Source organism: Pogona vitticeps, chromosome 8, assembly GCF_051106095.1.
Source record: "Pogona vitticeps strain Pit_001003342236 chromosome 8, PviZW2.1, whole genome shotgun sequence".
In the NCBI taxonomy this organism is placed as follows: Eukaryota; Metazoa; Chordata; class Lepidosauria; order Squamata; family Agamidae; genus Pogona; species Pogona vitticeps.
In genome coordinates, this window is record NC_135790.1 from 25815439 (window position 1) to 25832020 (window position 16582).

Consider the following 16582-nt stretch of genomic DNA (forward strand, 5'->3'; position numbering starts at 1 on the left):
CAGGCGCCCAGGAACTCAGCGCAAGCTTCTCACTCAATAGCCAGTCCAATTATTTAAACTCACTTATTAGCTAAGTGCCTGGTGGAGGCTTCCCTTAAATTTTAAACTGCCCACCCTCCATTATTGATTTCCCCTCCTATTAAATTCTCCTCTTTGCTTAAGCCATTAGTGTTAACTAATTCCAAACATGTATTTACTCCTTTCCAATATTCATCCACCCTCCACCACATTCCACTCGCTCAGCTGTTCTGTGCTGTCAGGTTCACGCTTTGTTTCTCTAAGCTTTATCAACAGAGGGAATGCCCTACCGGGTCGCTTCTGAGACCCCCAGCTTGGTATTAGACTCTACACGTTGCAGAGAGCTGGAGAAAGATTTGAGAAAATCTTGGTGCCAAGTGATGGGGTTCACTGGGTGTCACTGGGCAAGCCCCCAACTCTCAATGATACCTACTTCACAAGGCACTGGAGGACGACCCTTGACTCTGTGCTCCTTGAAGAAAAGGTGAAATATAGTAACAAATAAATGTGCAAGTACAAAATGAAGAATTCTGAAAACTACACAAGTTTAAATCCAGTTCCTAGTCCAACTAGAGCCACATTCCCCAATCTCAAGTCCCCAGATGTTCTTGGATTGAAATTCCTAGAAGCCTCCACCACTAGCTATGCTAGCCAGGATTTCTGGGAGTTGTAGTCCAAGAACAGCTGGGGACCCAAGGTTGGGATTCCACTGACCTAGAGCAGGCTCAATAAATCAGTGGCTGAATGGGGAGCCAACATTTATGTAAATCCGACTGATTCGGTGGGTTCACTTTGGTTGGTACTACGAACTAGATTCTTGCCATCATATCTGTGTTTTGAAGACTTTCATGAAGGCAAAAGAGGAACCAGGACAGGATGGTCATTTCTGTGTTGGCAACAAAGAGGGTGAAAAGGGGGCACACGTTTGCACAAAAATTATGTGTGCTGATTAACATGTGCCTAAATGCAGATGTAGAATGAACTATCAACATCTTTCTAGCAGAATTACAGTGTCCCATCATATAAGGGGAAATCTGTGACCAGAATTCAGCCCCCATCCTGGACTTTCCTTTTCTGGTTCTCTGTCTTTTTTAAAATGCACAACACAAATCTTTGGATACAGGATTGGTCATGCTTGAGGGAGTACTGTAATGGGCTTTGTAGTCCAACACACCTGGAAAGCATACAGTTACGGAAGGTTTCTTTAGCATATGGTTGAGGGAACCTCTGGCCAATGGTAAGGGACTGTGAGAGTTGTCATTCAAAACACCTGGAGGGCTGAAGGTACCCCAACTTTGCATTTTTAAGCAGACTGAATGCATGTCAACTTCTTTCCATGTCACCTTCTTTGCTTAGAGAGTAACGGGAGTGGAACAGATGAAGCTGCCTGATATTGTACCAGATTATTTTTTTCTTTCAGCCCAGTATTGTCAACCCTGACTGGTAGCAACAAGTTCCCAAGAGAGCAAGAGTCTTTCAGCTGAAGATCTCCTTGGGGTCTCCCCTCCAAATACCAACCTGACCAAACCCTGCTTAGCTTCCAAAATCAGACAAAGCCACGTGCATTCAGGACATCATGGGCAAACGCTGATTCCTTTCCTCTTAACATTAAGCAGGACACAGGGCTAAAAGCTAGAGCCACAAAATCTCCTCCCAACCATGGAGTTTGCTGATAGGTGCTATAGGAAAAGAAAGATGTGCATGTAAATTCCCTCCCTCCTCCAAGCTCCTCTCCTGGGAAAGGAAATGTGAATCACCGTCAGCCCAATTCCAGCCGGTGGCTTGTTATTTTAAGAGGAGCTCTCAGTCTTCTTTAAGGCTTGTCTCTAAATCCTTTGAAAGGGGATGCAGAGGGGGGTGATGCAATGCAGGAAGAGGGGTGACGACAGGCAAAGAGCGAATGAGGAATTTTGAATATGGGCTGGAAAAGAAGAAGCCCTTCTTTTGTAACAACTGTGCATTGATTGTTTGGATTTCATGAAATCCCTTTGAGATTTTCTTCCCGTGGGACTTCTGTGCCTGTAACAGCTTCAGCTGAAGAATACAGCCTTGGGATAGATGAGTCACTGGTCCTCGTCATGAATCGATAGGAAACATGGGGGCCTATTTCACACACCTCTCGGAAATAAACTCAGGTCTGCAAACCGACGGGGAGATGCAGACAAGTATTGCACTAAAAGCGAACTTCAGTGCCTCCATCCTATGTGGCCATGGTGCCTGATAGATTCGGGGGGTGGGACTCCAAAAATGGGTGTTTTATGAATACTAGACTTTTCCCGCCAGAGTGTTGGACCAAACTATGTATTCCCTTTCAAAAGGCAGGGTCCCTTTTCAGCAGGAGATTTAGCTGAGCTTCTCAACTTTCTTAAAAAATAAAAGAACCAGAATAACTTTCCAGTTATTATGAATGAGAGCAGAGGTTGAAAGAATGGCTTTTTAAAGACTCCTTCACATTGACTTCCTGTGCTGGCTAGCAGGGTTTGTAAGTCGGAGTCCAAAACAGGCAATTTCCAGGCTCTGCAACTAGCAAACTCATTGTCTCATCCATGCATTTTATAACTCGAAGAATCCTTCGAAGAAGAGCAACCTTGCCGAAGTGATCCCAAACCCATTTACTTTTGAGCTAGCCTCAGTGAACCCCGGGGGGACTGGATGTCTGAATACATGCACATCCATCACAAACTCACCAGCTCAGCACAGATCAGTACCCTGAGAGCAACAGAAAGAAATTTTGCATTTTTATATGCCTCCAAAATGTTTCGTGTCTGCGGTCTCAATGTCTCTGCAAAAGCACCGGTGTACAAGGTTGGCCAGCATCCTCCCCCATCTGCGGTCAGAGGACACCGCTGCAAAAGGGGCCTGATCTAAGAACTCCTGATAGAGACAAAATATTACCCTTCACCTCCTCTCGTGGTGGGGCCCACAGCCAGACACCCCACCTTTCTTTTGATCTGGCAAAGACACCTACCAGCAAAAGGTCAACCTTGTGTTAATGGCGCTTCCACATGTGCCAGCAAGATGACCAACGTACTGTAATATAGTTTGATGGTCTGAATCAGTGACTCGGGGAGGGAAGTTACAAAGTGCAAGATCCAGTGATACAACATGCCATCTGATTTGGGTCAAAACAAAGCTTCTTACAGACCAGTTTTTAAACAGCAAGTTTGACATAACATAAGCCATTGTCTACAACCAGTGTGTTGCTTTTGATGCAGATAGGAAGAGGCTGAGATCACTAAGAAGAACCTGCATATCTTGCAGGAGTCACCTGGCCCATATTTGTCCCTACCCCCGACAGATTGCAGAAGAGGGCTCTGGACATTTCGGAATCCATGCTGGCAACATTGAGGTTTTGTTGCCCTCCACCTTCAGTGGTGCCAAAAACAGGCTCCGGGCAGTTTTTTGGGGTCAGAGGAAGGATCCAGAAACCTACCACTGGAACCTGACCATTTTTTTTTAAAGTCTTGAAACTAATCCAGACTAATTTCCCCTTCCCGCATCCCAAAATAATCTGGGAATATCTCCCAGCTCCCATTTTCCCTTGGTTCCATTGTTTTGCCTTGTCTTTCTTTCTTTCTTTTTTTTCCCCAGTGCCTGATAATCATAGAAGCAACAGAAATAAGACTAATTAAAGAAATGCAAATATGTGCGTCTTCACCAAATTTATTCTTTTTTAAAAAAAAAAATACATGGTTTGAGTCAAGTTTATATGATACAGGGAGGAAAAACATGGTCTGTTTTTTTTTCCTCCCCACATTTTCCTTGCCTCCTAAGACTGAACGAGCAAATCTTCTTATAAAATCAGGAGCCACACTTAGAAAGATGTATTCAGGGCTTATTTAGCCCAGGTGACAGTGAAATTCCTTCCAACACTGAAAAGGATGACACAACACTTAACATTTAATCTATATTCATTCATTTTTGACAATGAATCTGAAATGTAGAGGATGAGTAATAGAGAGAACAGCAGCAGAGACAGACATATTTATTCCAAATTATGCCATCTGAGGTGATTTCAAATTTTGATAATAGAAAAGAGTCACTGCCGTGCAATTACCGAATGGAAAATATAATTCTTCTGTTCCACTGAAAGCTCCTCTCTCTTCCCATGAGCTCAATGGGACAGACATGGCTCGGATGCTTTGCCCACAACGACCCTGCGAGGTTGATCCGTCTGAGATTAAAAAAAGGGAGGCTGCAAGGTCATCCGCTGAGCTTCATCAAGGGACCTGTACCCCAACTTCCACAACCCCAGCCCAAAACTCTACCCATCACATCACAGTGGCTCCTGAAACGAATCACAGTCACAGAATTACAGAGTCGGAAAGGATATTGGGTGAGGGAGTGGTGAGGGTTTTGTGTTGTTTTTTTTAAAGTCCAGCCATCTGTGAAATAGGAGATCTGCAGTGCAAGATGTAACTATACCAGCAGCATCCCTAATACATGGCTGACCAATCCCTGATTAAACACCACCGGCCATTCAAGACCCCCCTTCCCCTCCCCTCCCCATCGGTGGCAGCCTGTTCCATAGTCAACAGATATTATCAATAAGAAGTTTTCTCTCAGGGTTCAGCTGAAATCTGCCTTCCTGCCATGCCTACACAGTAGTTCTAGTCCTGCCTTCTGGCTCAGAACAGAACAAGGAACACACTGTGCGTTTGCACTTGTACAGCTCAATAAATACAGGCATTTTCCCCCCAGAAAGAGAGAGAAGAGAGGAGTTCTCTCTAGAGCTCGGAAAAGGTATTCTTTCGGCTTACAGCTTCCAAAACCAGCAGCAGCCCTCTCCAAGCACAGGGAACAGGGACTAATTGAAAGGGATTTTAAGAGCGATCACCTAAAAATGTTAACTTTCCCAGTCTTCCGTTTTCTCAGATACACACAGAGAGGCAGAAAGTTTACTTGTGTTGGAGAGACGGGACTAAGGCGGTCTTCGAAGGAATTCGGCTTCCAGGCAATTCCTTGCTTAATAGAAGCTCCAGTTGTGACACTCACACAAAACCAGACCTTAAGAATTCCCCTCTTCCAATGACCCACAGCCTATAATGCCAGTTTTCTGTCTTCAGCTATACAATTACAACAACCCCCCAAGGTCAGCGAGTTTTATGATTACTGTGTGCAGCAATGATGGGAGGTGCCTGAAAGCACCCCAGGGGTGAGCTCAAGCCACTCACTCAGTTTGTGGCTGTGCCAGGCTTTGAACAGAGGAATAGTTGTCTCACATGAGGACTTAATTAGGACAGCTGTCCTACGGCCCATTATTGATTTTCCAGGTCAATCTTCCTGCCCTACAAGATTCTGATTTTATGTGTGCATGTTAAAATGACATGCATTTTTCATTATCTTTGCCCCGTCTGGGCACGGCATGCAGTAATTAATCCCAGATACTCCTTGCTAGGGTTTCACCCTAGAAGGCTGTGTTCGTCTGTTGTGCCACAGCTGCAAAAGGAGGTGGGTGACTGGGAGACACATCTCCTGCCTGTTGCCCAAGGTTGGGGGACACCGCTCGTAGACTTCCCTAGCAACCTAGCATCTGAGCTTCTCCACAGGAAAAGTGGAGAAAACAGTGGACATTAAACAAAAACCTTTGCAGGATAATTGGGGCAGAACAGATTTAACTTTCTGCAGGGTCATGGCCTTGAAGGACAAATCCTGATGCCCAGTTGGGAAAAGATAAGAGGTCTGATTAATGATGAGGAAATGCAATGTACAGCAGAGACTGTGGCAGAAAATGATGGTTTCCTGGCCTGTCCTTATCATTCATGGGGGGCATGAATGTTCGTTGCAAGAGTCCCAGGGCAAGATAAGAGAGCAAAGCATGAACTCAAGACCCCAAAAACCCAGTTCAAATCTTAGCATACTAGGTGACCACAGGGAAAAAAAAAAACTCTTCTGTGCCCTCAATCCAATTTTGCTTTTCATCGCCCACAATAAGATGGAACTATGGCACTGATCTACCATACAAGATTGTTGTTAAGGATTTGCAGGTCTAAGACAGACCAAGGGTTTGAATGCTGAAAACATGTCCAAGAGAAGATGGATCCATTCGCCCTGTTGGCGAATCCTGTCTGCTTTGTTCGGAGGTCGTGTGCTGCGACAGGGGAGTAGGATTTTGCTTGCACCGGTGGCTTGCGTTGGTGCTTCGGGAGATATCTGATTAGCCACTGTGGGAAGCAGGATGCTGGGCTTTGATGGAGCTTTGGCCTTCTCCAGTGAGACAAGTGAGAGATCCATCATCATCTTTGCACATTATACACCCAGGTTCCTAGAACGTATTATTCATATGCACAACACAGGTCTCCTAAATCAAGTATTAGTTATGCCAAATGCACCTCAAATACATAGTTTTGCTTCCTATCTGGGTAAAAAGGTGCCACCAGGGCCGCTAGCAAGCGTCTAGTCTTGATACTATCATCATTACACAATGAAAGACTGGACTGATCCTTTCGGATGGCAGTGAGTTGCACCACCTTGTGCCTCTGATTCCTTTTTCCCTCCCCATCAGATATGCTCCATTCCTAAATGTGCTTTACAGTGTTAGGCCACATGGCCAAGAGAAACTCCCTCACTCTGTCTCATCTACAAAGTCTCTCAACAACATGCTACTTGGAATGTCCCCCATCACCCTGAAAACACGTCGAAATTGTTCCAAATGGAAAAGGAGACCGTGCACCATTTGAAGGCATTAAAACCCGACTAATTTCTAGAGCCTTGATACCTGTTTTGCAGATTCTGTTCAGGTTATACCTTAGCCCGGTGCCTCCATCGCTCTTCTCTGTTTATGCTGCTGGCAGATAACTTCAGGGAAAACTTTGCGGTAAAACCCCAGTATTTGAAACATCCTAGCAGCTAAAATCCCTCTTCAATGAGTTTTGAGCCAGTGAAAAAGCCGGTGAAGAGACCCTATTAATTCGCAGCTCCTAAAAGACAACAACGCACCCAAGCATACGGTATCCTCTCAAAACACTGTAAAGGAGACACCAAAAGGAGGAGACAATGCCACAATATTTTGCAAGCGTGCACGTGCCTACGTTGCACGCACACAAACCTCTCCATAAATTAAGAAGCACAACATAGCAACACAGCCTCAGCATTGTCCAAATTACGAGCACCATAACCGCACAACGGGAAGCAACACTGGCTCTGTAAGCAAGATGCCCCATCCGCACCCTCTGCTTCTCCTCGCAAGTCGGGGCTCAGGGCAAGGTGACATTTCCAAAAGGCCTGCAAAGGAAGGAAGGAAGGGAAAATAGCTTCCTGCCAGCCTGGTCAAGAGATGCTGATCAGCCCCAAGAAGGAACAGTTCTAGAGGCACCGAAGGAATGTTTGGGAAATCAGACATAACTTATCCCAGCCAGCCAGCCAGCCCTCCCTCCCTTCCTCTTCCCCTAAGCTGTCCATCCATCTCTCTTGCTGTCAGTCTCTTCTCCACCCACCTGCCACTATCCTGTTCCTTTAAGGCGTCTATCATTCACTCCCCTCGGATCCCACCCCCTCTCCACCTCCCGGTGCCAACACTCCATCCTCCCCCATCAGCCATCACTCCCAAACACCCACCCACCCCCTATCTCCTGGAATCCATCAGCACTCCCCTTCCTTCCTCTACCACCTCGACCCTCTCTCTCTCTCTCTCTCTCTCTCTCTCACACTCACACACACACACACACACACACATACACACATCTCGACTACTTGTTCCCTCTTAGCCTGGTCTCTCCCTGTTCCAGGACAATGTCCCAAGAACCCACAGCAACCCTTTTTAACCAACAGGTATATTATCTTGCTTTTAACACAGACCAACCCAACAGCTGTGAACCTGAGCCATTTCACACTCTTCGGGGAGACCCGCCCTGATTCTCCCCAGGCTTTTCAAAACAGAGGAATTGCCCCAAACTCCATGCAAGGTCTCTGGATTCCCTCCAAGCCTGTGGATCTGGACTCTTGTGGCTCAGTTTCCTCTCTTCCTACCGCCACCAAAGCCACCACGCCAGCAGCTGCACAGATTGAGCTGCCCTGTCTTGTCTGGAAAGCTCTCTCTCTCTCTCTCTCTCTCTCTCTCTGTCTCTCTCTCTCTCTCTAACACACACACACACACACAAAAGCCTTGATAATTAACATGCAGAGCTCCGGAAACACAGGGATATAAAGGGGGAGGGGGTCTCAGAGTGATGGGAGAAATTAAAGAAAAAAGGTTGGGGGGGGGTTGACAGTGTCGCCATGCACGCAATAGTGTATCGACCTGGATATTATGACCCAGGTGAGAGAAGTGAGGTAGGGGAACTTTGAAATGGGGAGGGGGGGTAAGGAGAGAAGGTGTCACCTATATCCACTGGATCAGACCGGAGATGTAAAGAATCAACCATTCAACCGGGGCGCAGGAGCCCGACAAGAGAAAGGACACCCCAAGATGGGTAAGAAGAGTTTTGGAAGCACAAGACCAGCTGGCCTCCTTTTCTAGAGGGCGGGGGTGGCCACGGAGCCCTGGCTGGCAGAAGCCCCCTGAAGGAGAGGAGGCTCTCCAGCCCCCACCCCCTCAAGTCCGGACCCGGCAGAGGACACCCACCCAGCCCTTCTTGGTAGGGGCGCCGTTTGCAACGGCAAGAACAGAAAAGCGCCTTTCCCCCCCACACACACACACAACGGCGCCCCGAGTTCCGAGAGAAGACCCCCAACCCCGGCGAAAGGGCGAAGCTGCGCCCTCGCCTTCTTGGCAGGGGCCCGCGGAGACCTTGACGCCGGGGGCAGGTGGAACGTATTCTCCCCCCCCCCCCGTTGGAGACCCGAGGATGGCTCGCCCGTCCTGGAAGGGTCGGGGGGGGGGGGCGGCTGGCGCGGTCTGTGTGGGGGGTGGCCAAACAGCGGCCCCTTCTCTTTACCCGCCCCCCCCCGCCCTCTTCTTCTCCTCCTGGCTGGGAGGTGCAGGCTCAGAGGGAGGCATCCGCAAGCTCTCCCAGAAGGGCTGGTCCCTTCTGAAAGGCAGGAGGAGGCTTGCCACGGCTCCGCTGGGCTGCGGCGTCCAGGGGGTCCGGGAGATGGGAGCCGGCGGGCGGGCGGACATTTGGGGAGGCGGGTGCGCGGTGCCGGCGGCATCAGCATCTCCTACCTGAAGAGCTCGCTCGGCGGGGCTGAGATGCAGGGCTGGCCGGCTGGCTGGGCGCTCCTCTCCTGCTTGCCTCCCCCTGCAGCAGCAGCAGCAGCAGGAGCAGGAGCAGGAGCAGCAAAGGCGAGTCGGAGGAGGGAGGCGAGCCGGCGGCTGCCGCGATCCGCGAAAGGAGGAGCGCGGAGGGGAGAGAAAGTGCGACGTGCTGCGAGCTGCCGGCGGCCGAAACCCGCGTCCGGAGACGGCGAGGAGGAAGCAGAAGGGCGCCCCCCGGTGGGCAGTCGGAGCCCCGCACCGGTGCAAGGAAAGCCGTGCGGGGCGGGTACGCCGGCCTCCCAAAGTGAGAGAGAGAGGTTAGGATGATGGAGGGGGGGAGGGGAGGGAAGAGAGGAGGTTTGTGCCATTAGAAAGAGGACGCAGCAGGGGATGGGGCGTCATTTAAAATACAGCCGCCCTCTCTTCCCCCCCCCAAAGGAAACGAATGATGACATCATAAATCGGGTTGCCAAAAATTTGGGGAAGGGTCGGGGTTCCAGTGTGGGAGGTTAGAATACTGTAATGGCGATAAAGATGCCATGGGAAACACGGTGCCCATGAGATAAATAATAAAGTTCGAACCGTTTTTTCCCCAGCATCGGCACCCCAGGGAAGTGTGTATTAAAATGATGACATCATAAATCGGGTTGCAAAGAATAATAATAATAAGAAAAGAACAACGATGTGAAAGAAAGCGCAGGAGGCGGGGAAAAACAGAATAAACGGACAGGTAGACATACTAATTGTTTTGGTCTTGTTTTAGTGGGCCTCTCGCTAGGCTTAGAGTTCAGGGTGGGCGAGAGGGCTCAGGCAGAGGAAGGGAAAGGGACGGGGATCTTTTGGGGGTGCCATGGGGGATCCTGCGCGAACGGAGTGGGGTGCACCGTCTGGGGTGCAGGAAAAGCCCAGACAGCAGGAAAGCGATGGGTGAGTCGTGGGTCTGCGCTGGATACAAAAGAAGGAAGGGGATTAAAAACTAAAACTTTGGCGATGTCGTGATGTAGATGCTGAGTTGGGGGGGGTCCTTTGGGGGGGGCGATGCCTAAGGGTAAGAGCCTTGGGGTGTGGGAAACGAGAAATATTTGCGAAATATCTGCTTTTCAAAACAGACGAGTCTCTCTAAGACGCGCACCCGGGCACCCGGAGAGCGCGCGAGAGAAAGGGCCGCGTTGGGGCCGCCAAGCAGCCGAGGGGCAGAGGAAGGGGCCAAGACCAGGAGGGGGGGGAGGCTTCCTGGGGGAAAAGGCCGAGCACTGCAAGGGAGAAGGAGCCGCTCCTCTCCGAGAAACAAGGCGGGGGTGGGTGGGGGTGGTTCGGGCAGGGCTTCTCGTTCTGCGCCTTTCTTAACTGCGCATCACGAAGAAAAGCGCTGGGCAAGGGGCCCGGCTTTTTACGCAGCATAAAAAGTGGCAAACTTCCCTGTTGAATATCTGCCTGTTGCACGGTTCTGAAAGGCGCAGAGCGGAGGGAGCAGAAACGTTTCTTAAGAAACAGGGCTCTGTCCAGGAAAGGGGCAGAGAGGGGAAGGGCTTTGGAAGAGGCCAGCCGCAAAAACCAAGGAGGTGGGTTGGGGGCGCGTGTGTCGGGAGTTTCCCTCTTTAGCAATTCTCCTCTTGAAGCAGGGGAGTTAGGGAGGGTTCCGAGGCCCAGAAGGTGGGGGTCCCCAAAGCGAGGGTCGGGCACGAAGTAGCAGAGACCTTCCCGCGGGCTGGCTCTCCCGTCCAAGCGCCGCGAACTACGAGGGGGACCGAGCAAGAGAGAGAGAGATGCTGGGAAGAGGACGGCGGCTGCCCCCTGTTGGGGAAGGACGGAAGGACGCCGAGAGGCTTCCCCCCCCCCTTGGTTGCAGTCCTGCCCATGGCAGAGGGTGCCGGGTTGTCTGGGCGGTGGGGGGGGGGGGGCTGCAGAGGGCGAAATGCTGGTTTATGGTAAATGAGAAGGTATTCAAAATCATAAGAGGCCCTTCTTCGGGGTCCTAAAATCACATCCCAAATCCCTTTCTCGGCCCAATTAGGGCAAAGCAAGCAGGGACCTTATTCCCTGTTCCAAATCTGGGAGCGGATGAACTTTTTTTTAACAATTGAAGATGGCCTACAAGCCCTCAGTTTGGCCAGCTCCTGCAGAAAGGGTGCTACGTAGTAGCCTAGGAGCATCATCCACAACCTATCTGTCTGCCAGGATCCTGTGGCACCAAAACAGCTTAAAGATGGTAACTCACCAAGTTCTTCTCTGCCGCCTTCTCCCTCCACCCTTGGAAGCCTGCAGGCCTCCAGCCATTTAGAAAATGAATTCCATAATCATTATTGCTTTAAGATATGCATTGTTTTAATGTGGCACAGCATCTTTTTTTTTAAAAGCGATAAGCTCAGTGTTGGCAAGAGGATAGTGCTGTTTCTATGAAAGGTCCGAGGTTAAATGTGTAACATCTCCAGGAAGGACCGAGAAAGCATTTTGTCTGAATCCTAAGAGAGAGCCAAAGCTGGGGATGAAGAAGAGCGACCGGCCAGATGTTGTTGGGCTGAATTTCCCAGCATGTCTTATCCTTGCCTATGCTGGTTAGGGCTCATGGGAACTACTTATGAGTAGCAAAAACAAACTGGTGATCCCAAGAGCAAGCTAGTAAAATAAAGGAAAAGTTCGAAAGGAGGATACAGTGAGAAGCCTGTGGTGTTTATTTAAAAGACTCTGCTATAAAACAATCCCCAACGTTGTCTACATAATTCGATATGAAAAGAAAAACGCAAGCAGGCAACTCAAGTCAATAAAAGTAGATCAGCTGTTTCCTGGGTCTAAAAAAAAAGCACAAGGAAACAAAGGATGCAGACAGTGAGGAACACATGCAGAAAGAGAGTCCACTAATTCGTAGACGAGGAGAGAAATGCAGGAGAACTGCATATATAACCAATCTGTGGAATCAGCAAGTTTGTCGTTCCATTAAAGCTCCGTGTACCAATCTGTAAACATCCTAAATCTGGCCAGCGCCACTAAAGCAGCCGCACACAATCTAATAAAGAACAACTTCAATATTTTCCAATTAAGGAATGTTATGGTATAATAGAATCTGCATGATAATTGTTGTTGCTGCTGCCACATTCTGACATTAATGTCCACTTCCTCTTTGCTGAAATACAAATTAAATGGGGGAGGGGGGTGAATATGACTTCGTGGCCCCGCTTCTTGACTCTCTGCCCTTCAGCTTTCATATCAGTTGTCTATCGCTTACTAAGAGGTGACAAACACATGTCAACTGCAGTTAGCCTGCTGCTTCCGTGACACCTTATCCGACGGCCAGTGTATGTGTGCCAGTTTTCAGTTCCAATCTACACATCTACTGCATCTTCACCAAGAGGGTGTCGATCCAGGAGAAATGCAGCTCACACGACAATCATGTCCCGGCTTATGCATCCGTTGAAGCTCACTTGTCATCTGCATACATCATACGAATAGGTGCATCTTTTTCATCTGCTTTGATCCCCCTCCGCCCGACCCATCCGAGGAGTACAATGGATGAGAAAAGGAGGAACCAGCATGATTCCTCCCTTTGCAGCTGTCAAAAATCTATCAGAGCTTGAATGGGTGCAAGTTGCTTTCCAACTGAATGTACAGGTGGTATGGGGTGGGTGATAACTGCCACTGAAAAGCAGTGGAACCCCACAATAGGAGTGTGTGTGTGTGTGGGGGGTGATAGCAAGCTTAATTAGAAATAATCAGCTTCCCTCCAGTAAATTATATATTACTGAGATAATAACTTAGAGAATGGCAATCACTCACTCAGATGGGGAGGGCCTTTCCTTAAGATATTCCCCCCCAATCTCTGCTCTCACTTACATTAAGTCCAACTTTCAACCCACCTTTGTGAGTTATCACACTTTGGAAGACTGCCACTAGCTATTGTAAGTCTGATTCTCTCTCTCTCTCTCTTTCTCTCACTCCTTCAACAGCAAGAAAAGTAAAGCTTTTAAACCTTCAATTAACTGGACTCCTGCATTAACAAAAATGAGCTATTACGTGAGCTCCCTCCTGCCAAGAAGATGTAGCCTCCTCAAGAGAGACAAGGGAGGGGGAGAAAGGGGGTGGGTGGGAAAGTACGTCTGTGGCAAGGAGAAACTGCTTGGAAAAATCCACATGAATTAGACAAAGGTGGCTCGATGGTGCTTGTATCCTTCCTCTCTTCCTTTCCTTACAACAGCATCTCCATGCACATGCATTGATTATCTGAAACCCAATGTCTGTACCAAAAAGAAGGAAGGAAGGAAGGAAGGAAGGAAGGAAGGAAGGAAGGAAGGAAGGAAGGAAGGAAGGAAGGATGCTGTTAATATACTGTCCTCACAGTGCTTATAGTGGTCTGTGGATGGTTTACAATTTAATTATGCAGGTTACACATCACCCCTGTCCCGGCAGCAAGCTGGGCACTCAATTTACTGACCTTGGAAGGCTGGAAGGCTAAGTGAACCTCCAGATGGCTACCTCTGGGACTGAACCCAGCTTGTGAGCAGAATCTTCACTGCAGTACTGCAGTTTAACCACGGTGCCATGAGGTTGCAGAGGTAATCCTTTATTATAAAATGTTGGCTCCAGCAGCTTGGCGTGTGCCTCTTCATTTTGCTGAACTCACAGCAGCAATCTCTGGAGGTCCCTCTAAATGGCCAGATGTTTCATCCAGCCCCATCACTGCCACCAGAAAGAAAGAAAAAGGTGTGGCATGAGGCTTGTATTTTAGCATAAAGGAGGAAGGATGGGCAGCAAAAGGGATAGAGTTATTAAAGTGAGCCAAAGACCACTGGAAAGCTGGACTTAGTAGGGGTGGAAGAGCAAAAGGTTTGGCTAGCAAAGGTAGGTTAGCTGAATAGCTCAGTAAGCGAGATGCTAGCTGCAGAGCCAGAGACTGGGTGTTCGATTCCCTACTGTGCCTTTTAGGAGAAGACCTGATTTGTGTAACCTTGGACACGCTGCATAATTCTGGGGCACCCTGAGAAAAAAAAGGACTGATCAGCCACTTCTGTGTATTCTCTGCCTAGAACGCCCCAGAAAGGGTCATCAATAAGTTGGTTTGATGACTTAAGAAGGGCATCAAGCAAGAGTACTTTGCTTAAATATATCCATATTAATGGATCTATCATAGCCTCCCTGTTGCTTTGGTGAGGCTTCACTAAAGCAAGTGAGCTAAAATGACATATAATTTAAATAACATGGATTGTGTACTAGTCAAAAATTTGTTTTTTTGAAATATTTTTTTGCCTTGTAATGTTCATAGCCACCTCTTTCTAGCCTCATTGAAATGACAAGCTTTTATAGGCAGGAACAGATTTGAGGAAACGGGGGGGGGGGGGGCAGAGCCGTGAAGTACATAATGGGGATTGTAAACTCTCCTCTCTCGTTTCTTCCTTCCACCCATTTAATTATGTGCATTTCTCAGAATGGAGCTTGCCTGCTTGGATTCATTGTGGAAGAGCAGAACGCCTGGACTTGAGTGGCTTTTGTAAAGAGCGGTGGAGTTTCATCCAAACCAGGGGAATGGAAGCAAAAGGAAAGATTTTTCCAAGGCCCAGAGAGGTAGCTCTGGGGGTGGTCATATGGGCACATGGTTCACCTTTTGGACCACTTGTGGCACAGACCAGCACAAGCGATTTCCTGGCGATCAGACCACGTCCAGGGAATTGCGCTCCAGACGGATCCTGATCTGTAGAAGCTCAACAGCTGTTTGGTCCATCTGTAGGGCTTCTACTTTTTTTAGGCTGGGCTAGACAGATTCCCTGGCAAAAAAAAAAATGGTCGCTTTAACGGAAATCACTCCCATGAAAGTGACTCCTTCTGGTGCAATGAGAGGCACATCTTTCTCACCATCTAATCACAGCCTCAATCTGAAAAATAACAAAGAGCTGTATGACACTTGGAAGACGGTGGACATACCTACCCTGGCCCTTTCTTTTGGTGTGGACTTGTATGGTCTGAGGTCAGAAGGAGGAGTGATATGTCATTTCAACCAATCCTCACATACAAATGGCCTATTGACCTCAAGCGACCTTCCTGCTCCTTTCTCGGTCAATTGAACACTTCCCTTGCTCCTCTGCAGGGTCAGGGTAGGCGAAATTATTATTTTTTTACCTGTGCTAGACCATCACTGATGCATTGAATCACTCAGATTATTTTTTTTCAATAAAATGAAATAAAATTCTTTATCTTCTATGTAGTACCAGTCGAGAAACTGGCCACAGCACGATTTGGATCAGCACTTCACACACATAAAAATATTGTTGTTGTTGTTGTTTTAAAAAAATTAAATGTTTTAGCACATCAGTGATAGTCTAGCAGATGCAAAAAATATATATACCATTTCTCCTGCCCCTCTGCAGAGGAGCAGAGGAAGTTTTCAACTTGTTTATATCCTGAAGCAGCTTGTTTATTAAGCCACTTCGTGATATATTGGAAACTCAACATGGAAGGAGCCTTGGCAGCTGAAAGGCTCAATGTGAGTCCATTCCCAGTGACTGCACATACTGGGAATGGAGGAAAGAACAGCTCACCTACCTGCACCAAAAAAAAGTAGATGTCCCTGACAGGGGCTCAAAAAGATGCAGGTTGGGGTCCCTTGGGCACCAATTGATCTCCTCATTGTGTGGTCTGGGGGAGGGGGGAGGGAGCAGCAAAACAATCCACTCCTGCAATGCACCAAATAGCAGGATGAGTGCCCATCCGAATGAGTCCTCATCCATTCCTTTTGGAATGGTCTTCTACAAACAGAAATCATTTTCATTTCAAGGAGCAGAGATACAAGTCATGGAAGTTTAAGTGAAAGAAAACGTGTTAATCTCTAAGGTGCAAGCAAAAACCCCTTTGTTTTTCTCAAGGTCTACCAAATTAGGGTTAGAAATTGCATCAGACATACATAATACAAAGGACTACAGTGAGCGGTATGCTCTCTCTTGCTCTCTTCCTCTCTGCCGGGGAAATGTATAGAGATTGACAAAGCGGCCTGCTTAATTTTCCAAATTCACTTTTGTTTGGAATCTTTGCCCAGTTTCTTTGGCTAGAAGCCCAGAAACTTATTTCTATTACTGTAGTGTTAACTGATGAAACGATCACAGAAATAGATTTTTAGAAACACACGTGCACGCACTTTTAATTGACTAAGAACTTGCTTTTGATTAATCAGGCAGATTTTTTAAAATAGACCTTTGGGTAGTGTGGGTGGCATATTAAATAAATAAATAAATAAATAAATAAATAAATAAATAAATAAATAAATAAATAAATAAATAAATAAATAAATAAATAAATAAATAAATAAATAAATAAAAAATAAATAAATAAAATTTAATTTTAAAAACCTACGATATAAGTGACAAATACTATCGGAACACTCTTTTTAATGTAGTGCCTACTATGTCCATGCGAACGCTGCTTTTATCCACCGCACTGAATTCATTT

The 16582-nt window shown here is 47.5% G+C and overlaps 1 protein-coding gene and 1 long non-coding RNA gene across 5 annotated transcripts in view; one reads left to right on the forward strand and one right to left on the reverse strand.

Annotated features, from left to right (window-relative positions):
- The window catches only part of GRIK4 (glutamate ionotropic receptor kainate type subunit 4), a 371582-nt gene extending 362329 nt beyond the window's left edge, over positions 1-9253 (reverse strand). For all 4 annotated transcript variants that reach the window (XR_013538229.1, XM_020792582.3, XM_078379634.1 and 1 more), the window contains exon 1: positions 9122-9253. The gene's annotated coding sequence lies outside the window, so the exon portion shown is untranslated. The remainder of the gene's footprint in view (positions 1-9121) is intronic.
- Positions 9254-9335: 82 nt separating this feature from the next.
- Positions 9336-9893, forward strand: LOC140701908 (uncharacterized). Its single transcript, XR_012080914.2, has 2 exons — positions 9336-9471; positions 9751-9893. It is a non-coding gene; the product is annotated as an uncharacterized LOC140701908 (long non-coding RNA).
- Positions 9894-16582: the final 6689 nt, after the last annotated feature.